The sequence below is a fragment of the Oncorhynchus tshawytscha genome, linkage group LG13 (assembly GCF_018296145.1).
Source record: "Oncorhynchus tshawytscha isolate Ot180627B linkage group LG13, Otsh_v2.0, whole genome shotgun sequence".
Classification (NCBI taxonomy): Eukaryota; Metazoa; Chordata; class Actinopteri; order Salmoniformes; family Salmonidae; genus Oncorhynchus; species Oncorhynchus tshawytscha.
The window spans coordinates 53,696,570-53,711,567 of NC_056441.1; the positions used below are offsets into that span (position 1 = coordinate 53,696,570).

A 14,998-nucleotide genomic window follows, 5' to 3' on the forward strand; every position below is an offset into this window, starting at 1 on the left:
TGTTTGTATGGACTGACCATTTCAGGTTGTCAGGGATGTGGAAGCAGATGAACTTGAAGCTTAATGATGAGCTTGGAGTGCACTATGGTGTTGGTTGTCTAGCAACAAAACCGATGTGTGCACAACTATGGGGCAAAACAGAATGAATTGGCTTAGATTGTTGATAACATGTAAACTATACTTTGTGAGCACCGGTCTCTCAAATACATCGTTATGGTTGTTGGTAGCTAGCTAGATAGCTAATATTAGCCATATTAGCAGAAATGTGACAGTCAAAACACCTCAAAACAAGATATTGTATCAACAGCAAGAATGAGCTGAAACGAGCCACTTACGGTCCACGACATGGCAGTTTCGTGTCATTGTTGTTAGCTATCTGGCCATCCAGAACCATAACATACATACTTTCCGTCCATTTGAAGCGAACATTGTTTTCATGACGTTGTTAGCTAGCCAGTCTAGTTTCTTGCCAGTATCACTGACAGTGAAAAAGTACTTGCCCCCTTTCTGTTTTTCTCTATTTTTGCACATTTTTTAAAACTGATTACTTTCAGATTTTATTAGATAAGGGAAACCTGCATTTACAAATAACAAACCAAATGTATACTTATTTAATTTATTTAATGAACAAAGTTATCAAAAGTCCAGACCAAATCCCAATTGAGCTGTTGTGGCAAGACTTGAAACGAACAGTTAATGCTTGAAAGTTAAAGAAGTTCTGCATGCAAGAGTGGGCCAAAATTTCTCCACAGCGACGTGAGAGGCTGATCAACAACTATAGCAAGAGTTTGGTTGGAGTCGTCGCAGCAAAATCTGGCACAACCAGTTATGAGTGTAAGGGGGCAATTACTTTTTCACAGGGGCATTGTGTGTTGGATAACTTTGTTTATGAAGTAAGCATGTAATCGTTGTGTTATATGTTCCCTTTATGTAATAGATTTCGGTTGAAGATCTGAGTACATTCAATAGCAAAAATATGTAAAAGTAGAGAAAATTAGGACAGGGGAAAAATACTTTCACAGCACTGTAGGTTTAAGTTTGCAAACCAACTCAATAATATCAGTTGTGCCAATCACAACCATTGTGTCAAAAGCATATGCAAAATGTGTTGTACCATCACAAGACTATTTTCATGAGTTAATTGATTTATTTTTCTGGTAACCTCTAACATTCCAGTCACAGCGTTCTGCTTCTGTCAAACAGATATATGCGTACATGGATATACTTGTGTGTCTACACAAGTCCAAAACAACAGTAATATGTGAGCAGGTAAATCGGAACACGAAGCTCATTTTTTAATGACAGTTCTGGACACACAAGATATTGTTTGAATCTGGCTGAAGTGTGCAGTACAATTTATTAGTTGAAGCAAAATTTACAACCAAATGTTGTGTTACAACACATCAGTCATGTTGAATACAAAAGGCAGAATAACATAGTGACCACCACAGTATACATAGTGTACAGTACCCCTAAGTGGTTTGCATGTATATATGTACAGTCCTAACCATGTAGCAACCTACAAAACAAGACAGATTTCATTGGCTTACATTTTAACACCAGAACTTCTGGTCCTGTTTCCATAACATTTCAATAGAGAACTTAATATGAACCTATAGGTCTGTGCAGAAATGTCCTGTTTTACAAGGGCACAAAGCAGGGGAGTATGATAAAAAGTATGGAGATATGGTAAGCAACATCTCTGATGGGAATTCTTGAAACCTGACCAAAAACAAGCTTATAAATACATGAATCTGGACAGAAATTAGCCTTGAAATATCAACCCATACCTTAGAGATCCTACCTGAGGATAATAGCAAGATACATACAACTCAATAACCCGTCTATAGTTGTCTACAAGAAAAACGGTGGTAAATATAAGGCTATGGTTACTGTATAATGACAAGCAGCTGCCTGTGAAGCTGAGCCTGTGACCTCTCCACAGTAAAGTGGTCACTCCTCAGTCCTGAGTTTGATGTAGCAATCATAGGAATGTGGCATGCGGCCAAAGCTGGAGCACGCTGACTCGATGTTGATCTCCTCTGAAGGGTTTGGTGCCGGTGAAAGTGAAGATCTGCGGGAGGGAGGTAAAGAAGAGAAAGAGCTCCACTCTAGCCAGAGCCTCTCCCAGACACACCCGCTTCCCTGAGGGAAAAGAGAAGGGAGAGGTCATTGTCAGTCAGCTGAGCCTATAACTGAATTGAAGTTGACCAGAGGTTTCTTGTTAAGTTTTTTAAATGAGTGGGGAAATCCTAGGCTGGTGGATCAGGCTAGCTCCACCAGGCTAGGGCTGTCAGACCTTGATCTGTTTCACCTGATCTTGTGATGGTCTCCACCCCCTCCAGGTGTCGCTTATTTTCCCCAGTGTATTTATCCCTGTGTTTCCTGTCTTTCTGTGCCAGTTCATCTTGTATGTTTGTCAAGTCAGCGTGTTTTTCCTGTTCTCCTTTTGCTATTCTCTTTTTGATAGTCTTTCCGGTTTTGACCCCTGCCTGATCATCCTGCCTGCCCTGACATTGATTCTGCCTGCCTTTCGGTACCTTTTGAACTCTGAACTGGTTTTGACCTTTTGCCTGTCCATGACCATTCTCTTGCCTTACCCTATTGGATTATTAAATATTGTAAGACTCCAACCATCTGCATCTGGGTTTCGCCTTGTGTCATGATAAGAGCAGTCACCATCCTCTCATATTGTAATGTTTTTTTTGTGGATAGGATAGATACAGGAACTCACTTAATCCACAAACTTCTTGCAGCATGATCTTACCCACTCCAAAAGCGAAGAATCCATTTTTCTTGAAGCATTAATTTTCATCCAGGAAGTTCTCTGGGTCTGTATCTCTGATCACTTTGTGGGGTACAGAGGTGGGACTGAGGTCCATGTATCGCTGGACTTCGTGAAGCATCCGTGTAGAGCATTTTAACTCTGTCGTCAACCGTGGGCACTCTTGAGCCAATCACCTCATCTATCTCCTTCTGAACACTCTCTTAGGAAGATTTAAGTCACACTTTATAATACGTTGCACTGATACTATGTACGGATTGTTGTTGGAGTTATTACATGTAACTACATCGTAATAAATGTCAAACTATTTATAGTCCAGGACTATTCTTTTGGGGATTACAATGTTATCTAATAGGTCTAGGAGACTTGGACGCAATCGATAAAGAGCTGGGTAGCAGGAAACCTTGAATGTGAGGGTACTTTATCATCATCAGAAATTAATGTTCTAGGGTGGATGTTGTGGTTTCTGTTTCAGCAGCAAAAATGTTCCATCCAGTCATCACCATATTATCATTGTTGAACTCAGTGTTGGGATCATCTTTCTCCGAAGAGAAGAGAATAAGTCACCATCAGTTATGTAAGTAAACAGCGATATCTGGTGGCTAGTTGTTGCCATCTCCACATACTTATTGCCTCTAAATACGTTGGAAAACCAGACATTGGCCTCTCACTTGTCTATTCACTCAAGATAGCCAAAATCACATAAGTGGACATGGATAGCATCTTAATTCCAGCCACATTCCATATTTTCATAATGTGTAAGAAGTTTACCCTCCAATGTGAGGATCATGCCATGTTTTCTACCTCCAGCATTTTGACCAGGAAGGCCTCGATGAATTCCTGAGGTTCAGAGGTGTTATTCTGCACTTGAATTGCGTTCCCATGCAAAACTAGACAGATAGCTAACAACTAAGTCTTCAATAAAACTCCCAAAGCGTGACTTTTCTTGAATGAATATATTGAAAATAATATACTTTTGTATTCAATTCACATCGACATACTGTTCGCAAGGTACTAAACGATATCATAACCGCCATCGATAAAAGACAGTACTGTGCAGCCGTCTTCATCGACCTGGCCAAGGCTTTCGACTCTGTCAATCACCATATTCTTATCGGCAGACTCAGTAGCCTCGGTTTTTCTAATGACTGCCTTGCCTGGTTCACCAACTACTTTGCAGACAGAGTTCAGTGTGTCAAATCGGAGGGCATGTTGTCCGGTCCTCTGGCAGTCTTTATGGGGGTGCCACAGGGTTCAATTCTCAGGCCGACTCTTTTCTCTGTATATATCAATGATGTTGCTCTTGCTGCGGGCGATTCCCTGATCCACCTCTATGCAGACGATACCATTCTGTATACTTCTGGCCCTTCCTTGGACACTGTGCTATCTAACCTCCAAACGAGCTTCAATGCCATACAACACTCCTTCCGTGGCCTCCAACTGCTCTTAAACTCTAGTAAAACCAAATGCATGCTTTTCAACTGTTCGCTGCCTGCACCCGACTAGCATCAACACCCTAGATGGTTCCGACCTAGAATATGTGGACATCTATAAGTACCTAGGTGTCTGGCTAGACTGTAAACTCTCCTTCCAGACTCATATCAAACATCTCCAATCTAAAATCAAATCTAGTCGGCTTTCTATTCCGCAACAAAGCCTCCTTCACTCAAAGCCTTAAAACGGACTATCCTACCGATCCTCGACTTCGGCGATGTCATCTACAAAATAGCTTCCAATACTCTACTCAGCAAACTTGATGCAGTTTATCACAGTGCCATCCGTTTTGTTACTAAAGCACCTTATACCACCCACCACTGCGACCTGTATGCTCTTGTCGGCTGGCCCTCGCTACATACCCACTGGCTCCAGGTCATCTACAAGTCCATGCTAGGTAAAGCTCCGCCTTATCTCAGTTCACTGGTCACGATGGCAACACCCACCCGTAGCATGCGCTCCAAAAGGTGTATCTCACTGATCATCCCTAAAGACAACACCTCATTTGGCCGCCTTTCCTTCCAGTTCTCTGTTGCCTGTAACTGGAACGAATTGCAAAAATCGCTGAAGTTGGAGACTTTTATCTCCCTCACCAACTTTAAACATCTGCTATCTGAGCAGCTAACTGATCGCTGCAGCTGTACATAGCCCATCGGTAAATAGCCTACCCATTTTACCTACCTCATCCCCCTACTGTTTTTATTTATTTACTTTTCTGCTCTTTTGCACACCAGTATCTCTACCTGCACATGACCATCTGATCATTTATCACTCCAGTGGTAATCTGCTAAATTGTAATTATTCGCCTACCTCCTCATGCCTTTTGCACATAATGTCTATAGACTCTTTTTTTCTACTGTGTTATTGACTTGTTTATTATTTACTCCATGTGTAACTCTGTGTTGTTGTCTGTTCACACTGCTATGCTTTATCTTGACCAGGTCGCAGTTGCAAATGAGAACTTGTTCTCAACTAGCCTACCTGGTTAAATAAAGGTGAAAAATTAAATAAATAAAAAATAGCTGTACATTATACATTTGAAGTTGCATAAATACAAAGCACATGCTAAGGTACCATGCATCTGGCATGATGCCAAACCATATAGCTAATTGTTACTCATATGGTAATTGGCTAACTCCTTAATTACTCTAAAAATGTGCAACCACCTCTGTACAATAACAAAGCATATTACACCAGAAACAGTTTGTTTACATGACGCACGATTAGTTTACATGACGCACGAGCAAAGTAATACAGCTGACAGGATACATGAAAGGCAAGGCAATTTGTGTGAGTAAATGCAACCAACTAACATTGTTAAGTAAGCAATTCTATCAATGACAAGATTACCATCACTAGCAATATGCTTGAATCGAATTTACAAACAAATATTTTCCGAGGCTGAAGCGTGACAAGAAATAACTGCACTGAAAGACCTGAACCGTAGCGTTGTTTCTAGCTGCTTTTATGCGTGCAGAACAAACTCTATACATCCGGTTTTCGTACAGTCTTTCTCAATACCAGCTCCACTAGGGGGCGATAAACACCATGGAACACAATTGAAAATCCATTTTAACCACTGTAATAAAATAATCTGCTACCTTCTAACAGGATGGCAGCACAGGTGTCAAGGGTTTTAACCTCTTGAATCTAGGGGGCACTATTTTCATTTTTGGAAAAATAATGTTCCCTAAATAAACAGGCTATTTTGTCAGGACAAGATCCTAGAATATGCATATAATTGACAGCTTAGGATAGAAAACACTCTAAAGTTTCCAAAACTGTAAAAATATTGTCTGTGAGTATAACAGAACTGATATTGCAGGCGAAAGCCTGAGAAAAATCCAATCAGGAAGTGACTTATTTAGAAACCTCTGCGTTCCTATGCATCCCTATTGAGCAGTGAATGAGATATCAACCAGATTCCTTTTTATTTGGCTTCCCTAATGTGTCTAGTGTCACAATACATAGTTTCAGGCTTCTATTTTGAAAAATGAGCTTGAACGTCAACATTGCGTCAGTGGTCAGCTGAAGTCTCTCAGAGTGTTTTGTGCTATCTGTCCCGGTTGATATACTGTATTATCAAATAGATATTTGATTATAAACAACATTTGCCATGTTTCTGTCGATATTATGGAGCTAATTTGGGATTGTCGCGCCCTGATCTTAGTATTTTGTGTTTTCTATATTTATTTGGTCAGGCCAGGGTGTGACATGGGTTTATTTTGTGTTGTGTTTATGTATGGGGGTTTTTCGTAGGTTTTGGGATTGTGGCTTAGTGGGGTGTTCTAGCAAAGTCTATGGTTGCCTGAGGCGGTTCTCAATCAGAGGCAGGTGATTCTCGTTGTCTCTGATTGGGAACCATATTTAGGCAGCCATATTCTTTGAGTGTTTGGTGGGTGATTGTTCCTGTCTTTGTGTTAGTTGTCACCAGATAGGCTGTATAGGTTTTCATGTTCCGTTTGTTGTTTTTGTATTGTCGTGTTTATTTCGTCATTAAACATGTATTGTATTAACCACGCTGCATTTTGGTCCGACTCTCTTTCGACGGAAGAAAACCGTAACAGAATCACCCACCACACCAGGACCAAGCAGCGTGGTGACAGGCAGCGGCAGCAGGAGCAACCAAGGTTGGAATATACGACTTGGGAGGAAATAGACAGGTGGGCGGTCGACACAGAGAGAGTGACGGAGCCCGCCTGGGATTCACTGGAGCAGTGCGAAGAGGGCTATAGGAGAATGGAGTCGAAGAGACAAGCACGGCGGCGCAGAAGGAAGCCCGAGAGTCAGCCCCAAAAAATTCTTGGGGGGGGGGCTCAGGGAGTGTGCGGCAGAGTCAGGGTTCAAACCTGAGCCAACTCCCCCTGTTTATCGTGAGGAGTAGCGATCACAGGACTTCTGGACGTGGGAGGAGATATTGGACGGAAAAGGACCCTGGACACAGCCTGGAGAATATCGCCGCCCCAAAGAAGAACTGGAGGCGGCGAAAGCGGAAAGGCGCTGGTATGAAGAGGCAGCACGGCGACGCGGATGGAAGCCCTAGAGTCAGCCCCAAAATTTATTGGGGGGCTCAGGGAGAGTGTGACAGAGTCAGGGTTCAGACCTGAGCCAAATCCCCCTGTTTATCGTGAGGAGCCCAGAACCAGAGCCGGTGTTGGAGGTGAGTGAAGCAGAGACTGTGAAGGAGTTAATGGGGAAAGTGGAGGAGAGAGTTATGAGGGAGTTGCTAGGTTGGTGCTTTAGATACGATATTCGCCCGACGGAGCGTGTCGGGGATTTGCACCTGGGTCAGCGCTCCATACTCGTCCTGAGGTCCGTGTTAGTCGGCTGGTGAAGAGTGTGCCAGCCTCACGCACTAGGCCTCCTGTGTACCTACCTAGCCTTGCACGTCCTGTGCCAGTCCTGCTCTCAGGCTCTCCAGTACACCTTCACGGTCCGGTCCATCCAGTGCCACCTTCACGCACCAGTCCTCCGGTGTCAGCTCCCCGCACCAGGCTTCCTGTGCGTGTCCTCGGCCCAGTACCACCAGTGCAAGCACCACGCACCAGGCCTTCAGTGTGCCTCGCCTGTTCAGCGCTGCCAGAGCCTTTCTCCTCTCCAGCACTGTCGGAGTCTCCCGCCTGTTTAGCGCTATCAGAGCCTTCCTCCTCTCCAGCGCTGCCAGAGTCTCCCGCCTGTATAGCGCTGCCAGAGCCTTCCTTCTCTCCAGCGCTGCCGGAGTCTCCTGCCTGTTCAGCACAGCCAGAGCTACTAATCTGCATGGAGCAGCCAGAGCTTCCAGTCTGCATGGAGCAGCCAGAGTTTCCAGTCTGCATGGAGCAACCAGAGCTGCCAGTCTGCATGGAGCAGCCAGAGCTGCCAGTATGCATGGAGCAGCCAGAGCTGCCAGTCTGCATGGAGCAGCCAGAGCTGCCAGTCTGCATGGAGCAGCCAGAGCTGCCAGTCTGCATGGAGCAGCCAGAGCTGCCAGTTTGCATGGAGCAGCCAGAGCAGCTAGAGCCACCAGTTAGCCAGGATCTTCCAGATCCGCCAGTCAGCCAGGATCCGCCAGTCAGCCGGGATCTTCCAGATCCGCCATTCAGCCAGGATCTGCCAGTCAGCCAGGATCCGCCAGTCAGCCATGATCTTCCAGATCCGCCAGTCAGCCAGGATCCATCAGTCAGCAGGGATCCACCAGTCAGCCAGGATCTTCCAGATCCGCCAGTCAGCCAGGATCCGCCAGTCAGCCAGGATCTGCCAGAACCACCAGCTAGCCAGGATCCGCCAGTCAGCCAGGATCTGCCAGAACCACCAGCTAGCCAGGATCTGCCAGAGCCTACTACCTGCCTGAGTTTCCTCTCAGTACTGGGCCTCCTCTCGGTACTAGGCATCCTCTCAGTGCTGAGCTTCCCCTCAGTGCTGAGCTTCCCCTCAGTGCTGAGCTTCCCCTCAGTGCTGAGCTTCCCCTCAGTGCCGAGCTACCCCTCAGTCCCGAGCTACCCCTTAGTCCCGAGCTTCCCCTCAGTCCCGAGCTTCCCCTCAGTCCCGAGCTTCTACCTCAGTCCCGAGCTGCCCCTCAGTCCAGTGGGGTCCTTGGTGAGGGTTATTAGGCCAAGGTCGGCGGCGAGGGTCGCCAATCAAAGGACGCGTTACAGGGGGACTAAGACTTGGTTGGAGTGGGGTCCACGTCCCCGAGCCGGAGCCACCACCGTGGACAGACGCCCACCCGGACCCTCCCCTATGGGTTTAAGTGTGCGGCCGGGAGTCCGCACCTTGGGGGGGTTCTGTCACGCCCTGGTCTTAGTATTTTGTGTTTTCTATATTTATTTGGTCAGGCCAGGGTGTGACATGGGTTTATTTTGTGTTGTCTTTATGTATGGGGGTTTTTCGTAGGTTTTGGGATTGTGGCTTAGTGGGGTGTTCTAGCAAAGTCTATGGTTGCCTGAGGCGGTTCTCAATCAGAGGCAGGTGATTCTCGTTGTCTCTGATTGGGAACCATATTTAGGCAGCCATATTCTTTGAGTGTTTGGTGGGTGATTGTTCCTGTCTTTGTGTTAGTTGTCACCAGATAGGCTGTATAGGTTTTCATGTTCCGTTTGTTGTTTTTGTATTGTCGTGTTTATTTCGTCATTAAACATGTATCGTATTAACCACGCTGCATTTTGGTCCGACTCTCTTTCGACGGAAGAAAACCGTAACAGGAATATTTTTCGGAGTTGTCGTGACCGCAATTTCCGGTCGATTTCTCAGCCAAACGTGAAGAACTAACGGAGCTCTATCGGCTACAAAAATAATATTTTTGGAAAAAAGGAACATTTGCTATCTAACTGGGAGTCTCGTGAGTGAAAACATCCAAAGGTAAACAATTTAATTTGATTGCTTTTCTGATTTTCGTAACCAGGTTGCCTGCTGCTAGCTAGGCATAATGCTATGCTAGGCTATCGATAAACTTACAGAAATTATTGTCTTGCTTTGGCTGTAAAGCATATTTTCAAAATCTGAGATGACAGGGTGATTAACAAAAGTCGAAGCTGTGTTTCAATATATTTAACTTGTGATTTCATGAATTGGAATATTTTCTAGTAATTTATGTCCAGTGCATTATGCTAATTAGTGTCAGTTGATGACAACGCTCCCGGATCCGGGATGGGTAGTACCAAGCATTAAGATGGATTTCTGCTTGCCTTTGTGTGTAATATTTGGCCTTGTTTATGATAGCAAACATCTCATGGTGTTTGCCTGGAAAGCACCAAACAATTCTAGGGAACATGTACATCTGAAAGAAATGGGAGGGGGTTTTGTTAGTGAAAACAATGGCTTGGTCAGCCCAAGGCCATTTTGTGCAATTACTGTGAGGGCGTTGAGAGCAATGGAAGATTCTATGAAAAGAGATGAGCTGAAAAGTTACTGTACCGCTCCAATAGGTCTGCTGAGTACATGGAAGTAGGCATCAACAGCCTTTTGGATGAGCTGAAACATTGGGTCGTCATTTTCAAACCTGGGCCCAAAGACTACGGAGCAGATCACATTGCCAACACAATTGCAAAGCAATTCTTTGGGATTGCCAACTGAATCTAGATTAGAGAAGGAAGGCAAGAACAGACAAATACTTTAAAATACCTGATTGGTTATCCATATATAATATTATGATGGTGAAACGTTTAGAAATAGCTGTGAGAAGCAACAACTACGTTTGAATTAAACACTACATTTTCCATGTCTTTTAAAGTAAAATGTTACCTTTTCAATGACATGTTTAGCGTGAAAACTTTGCTGAAGATAATATACTGAGAATAATGTAAACAATTACTTCCTTATCTGTGATGACATTACCCCTGCCCCAGTTCTCAGTTACACTGATTACAAAACAAATGTTAAACTCCCTTGTAATTTAATTCTAGGGTCCTGGAGGGAGAGGCAGGTCCTGGCAAAGTGCTCTGTCTGGTTTTGTACTGTGGAGGTTTTACCAGTGGCAGATTTACCATTAGGCAGAAGAGACAATTCCCTAATCAAGGGGCCTCGCTCGTGATTTGGCAAAAAAGAAAGAAAGTATATTTAAATTATTTCTACGCTTGAGGCCCCCATGCTCCGCTCGAGGATATTGCCAATAAAGTTATGATAAAATATATTTCAAAAGCAAGAAAAATACTCAGAAACAATCTACCTCCATATTCACTGAAGGCTTTCACCAGCACCTTAGCCTCTTCTTGGACATGTTCTTCGATGCTCCTGCACCCCATCCCAAGTCTCAAGTTGTGAAGTGCCTATCCAAGAAGGCTCAAGGTCATTGGCCACAGATAAAATGTCAAATCACGTTATACAGTGGGGCAAAAAAAGTATTCAGTCAGCCACCAATTGTGCAAGTTCTCCCACTTAAAAAGATGAGAGGCCTGTAATTTTCATCATAGGTACACTTCAACTATGACAGACAAAATGAGGGAAAGAAATCCAGAAAATCACATTGTAGGATTTTTTAATGAATTTATTACACTCTGACTTTAGATATCTCTGTTTTCTTTATATTTTGGTTAGGTCAGGGTGTGACGACGACAATATCCTGTACTGGCTCTGCGTACTATGTCTCCGGTGCGTCTGCACAGCCCAGTGCGTCCTGTGCCAGCACCCGCACTTGCCTGGCTCAAGTGAGCAATCAGCCAGGACTCATTGTGCCAGCTCTACGCTCCAGATCTCCAGTGCGCCTCCACAGTCCAGTAAGTCCTGTGCCTGCTCCTCGCACTCGTCCTGAGGTGGGTGTCTTCAGCCCGGTGCCACCTGTACCGGTCCCACGCACCAGGCCTCCAGTGCACCTCCAGAGTCCAGTACGTCCTGTGCCTGCTCGCCGCATTCGCCCTGAGAGGCGTGTCTTCAGCCCTGTACCACCAGTGCCTGCACCACGCATCAGGTCTCCAGTGCGCCTCCACAGTCCAGAGCTTCCGGTGACAGTTCCCAGTCCAGAGCTTCCGGCGACAGTTCCCAGTCCAGAGCTTCCAGCGACAGTTCCCAGTCCAGAGCTTCCGGCGACAGTTCCCACTTGTCTCTGATTGGGGATCATATTTAGGTAGCCATTTTCCCTTTTGTGTTCGTGGGTTCTTGTATATGTGTCAGCACTCATTTGTATAGCGTCACATATCGTTTTGTTATTTTGGTTAGTTTGTTCAGTGTTCATTCTTATAATAATAAAGAATGTACGAATACTACGCTGCGCCTTGGTCCGATTCATACGACGAACGTGACAACGTCAACAACGGTTGAAACCAAAAATCGCAAATTTGGACTCCAGACCAAAGGACAAATTTCCACCGGTCTAATGTCCATTGCTCGTCTTTCTTGGCCTCAGCAAGTCTCTTCTTATTATTGGTGTCCTTTAGTGGTGATTTATTTTCAGTTATTCGACCATGGAGGCCTGATACACTCAGTCTCCTCTGAACAGTTGATGTTGAGATGTGTCTGTTACTTGAAGTCTGTGAAGCATTTATTTGGGCAGCAATTTCTGAGGCTGGTAAGTCTAATGAACTTATCCTCTGCAGCAGAGGTAACTCTGGGTCTTCCATTCCTGTGGCGGTCATCATGAGAGCCAGTTTCATCATAAGGGCTTGATGTTGTTTTTCTCGACTGCAGGTTCGTCATTGACTGAACTTCATGTCTTAAAGTAACTACTTATTTGAGCTATTCTGGACTAGGTCTTTTACCAAATAGGGCTATCTTCTGTATACCACCCCTACCTTGTCACAACACAACTGATTGGCTCAAATGCATTAAGAAGGAAAGATATTCAAAACTTTTGACTGGTAGAGTACCTCCATTGATCCAGTATCCCTGCACATTGTAAATATGGTAGTGTTACATTGTTATTGATTAATGCATTGTTGGGGTTAGAGCTTGCAGGAAAGACATTTCACTGTACTTGTGCATGTGACACTAAAACTTGAAACTATCACCATCCCCATCAGATTCGACCTCAGCCTTTGGCTCCGTCATTCTCTTCAACCTCTTCCTACTCCATTCCCTCCCCTAAATCCACTTCCCCCATCACTGTCCAAATACTCATCAGCTTCTCCCAACTCCAGTACCATGTAGTCATCACTTGTCAATACAAGGATTTGTAAGATCAGATTCCTTACCTGAGCTGCTCTACAGTGGCTCTGTGTATCAAGGCCAAACATTTATATCTCAGACCAGGCCCTTAATTAACATTAAGGGGCACCTGTGCTAACAGGCCATGAGTCTGCATTTAAGAACTCTGTCATGTTACACATGAGCTGTGTTCGAAAACTCATACTAACCTCACTAACCATACTATTTGCCCTCTTTGGGTACAGCAATCCCCATCCCCCTCTCCCTGTCTCTTACAACTAGGCTGCTGTGGTCAGAGAGGTTGTAAATTCCTGGAGGAGATCATCTCATCATGGTTACAGTATAGAGCCACAGTAAGAGTGAATTTTCATAGAGAACAAAGGAATTTTTTCCACCTCACAGAACTTGAGGTCCGAACAACATTTATGTTCCAGAGAAGGTATAAAAGATTGGTGACGAATCCAGCTACGAACTGGTCCGGTTGGTACAATTTGGTGAAACTCATGGGAGACAATACGGCCACATTACCATAACGTTGTTTATATAATAGCCTCAGATATGAGGTTTACATCTAATTGTTGTATAAGATGAATGAGTAAAGATGATACTGTTCGTAAAATTGTGTAATGGGATTTTGGACAGTTTAATGAAGGAAACTCCAATTCCCTTTTGAGTATAACTAAATCAGAGGACCGCCCATGAGCTCAGTTAGGGTCGGGCATCCTGGGACAGGCCCTTTTCTGCAACTCCCGAATAAAACCCCAACTTTGAGAATTTCTCAACAGACCATGTTTCTCTCAATAATGAGAGGACAAAGGTTGCAGACCAGCTTACCTCGATAACGAGAGGGCCAAGGTTTGAGTAGATGGCTGAATCTTTTAACCATACCACGTGGTTAAACTCTTAGACTATCGATACCGACAGAAAAATAACAAGTCTTTGATATTAATTACTAGTCTGCAGCTAGGAATTCCGTATCTTTGAACGGGAAGACCGACGACTGCCAAAACATCTATTCTATAACAACATTGCTGAATGTTACTCTGAAGTATCCATTCTGACCTCGGCAGAGAGAGAGAGACGGACAATTCTACAAAAGAAACAAACTTTTCAACAGCGATCAAGACGACACACTGAGCGTAAATATATATATTGATTGCAATTGTTCCCGAATTAGTGAGCGTACATGTGCAAAGGATTAGCATTTCAATTGTTAAAATTATTAACTCTGTAGTGACTTCTCATCTGACCCCCACTCCCCTTTTGTCGCCGTGCCGGTTCAGCCCACTAGGGCACATTCCCCTATCATTTCTTGCAACCATATTTACTTTGTTTGTTTGTGTGTGCACTTCTGTGATCGTTTATTTAGTTAATAAATAAATAATTTAAGACAATGATGTGTGGCTGACTCATAGGGAAGACTGGGTTCGTGCAGATAACCAACAATTTATGACGTTTGGAATGAGACTAACGTGAGGTAAAATAAAAAAATTATTAATCAGAAGACATTTAATCAGATATGAAAATATCTGAAAAGTTAATCTGAATATTTTCCTTGGTGCCCCGACTTCCTAGTTAATTACAGTTACATGATTAATTAGTTAATCAAGAAATGCTAATTACAGAGAATCTTTGATAACTAAAAGTTTTAATTTAATGATAGTAAAGACACAACATATAGTTGCCAGCAGCACAGTTACCAACGCTCTGGATAACATAAAAACTGCCTAACCAGCTCTGCTGGGGCGAGTAAAATGGTCAGAGTGGTCTCATTTGTGTATGGAAGTAGCTAGAAAGCTAGCCAACATAAGCTTGGGTGCTTGACTGCCGTTGTAAGGTCAGAATGCTCAAATCAACCCTACTCCTTGGCCCGAGCATCCAGTGTGCTCGCCAAGAGCGAAAAGATCTGATTTTACAACCGGAAAATATGACAACGCTCAAAATTTACGAGCGCACTCTGGCACTCCAGATTGAATTTAAGAACACACCCGAAGTCGTAAGATGTCTAACTCCTAATTTGTTATGCTAACTAGCTAGCAAGAGGATGCATAGCAACAGTATCAACTTCCAGTAGACAGGCGAAGAGCTGGTATGCTCAACTGAAAGGATACTGTTTGTTTACAGTATACTATAATGAACTAATAGTATGTAGTATATAGTCATTAA

The 14,998-nt window shown here is 43.9% G+C and overlaps 1 pseudogene; it reads right to left on the bottom strand.

The window, feature by feature from the left end:
• Positions 1-1,783: 1,783 nt before the first annotated feature.
• LOC112266064 lies at positions 1,784-12,561 on the bottom strand (annotated as a pseudogene).
• Between the last annotated feature and the right edge of the window lie 2,437 nt (positions 12,562-14,998).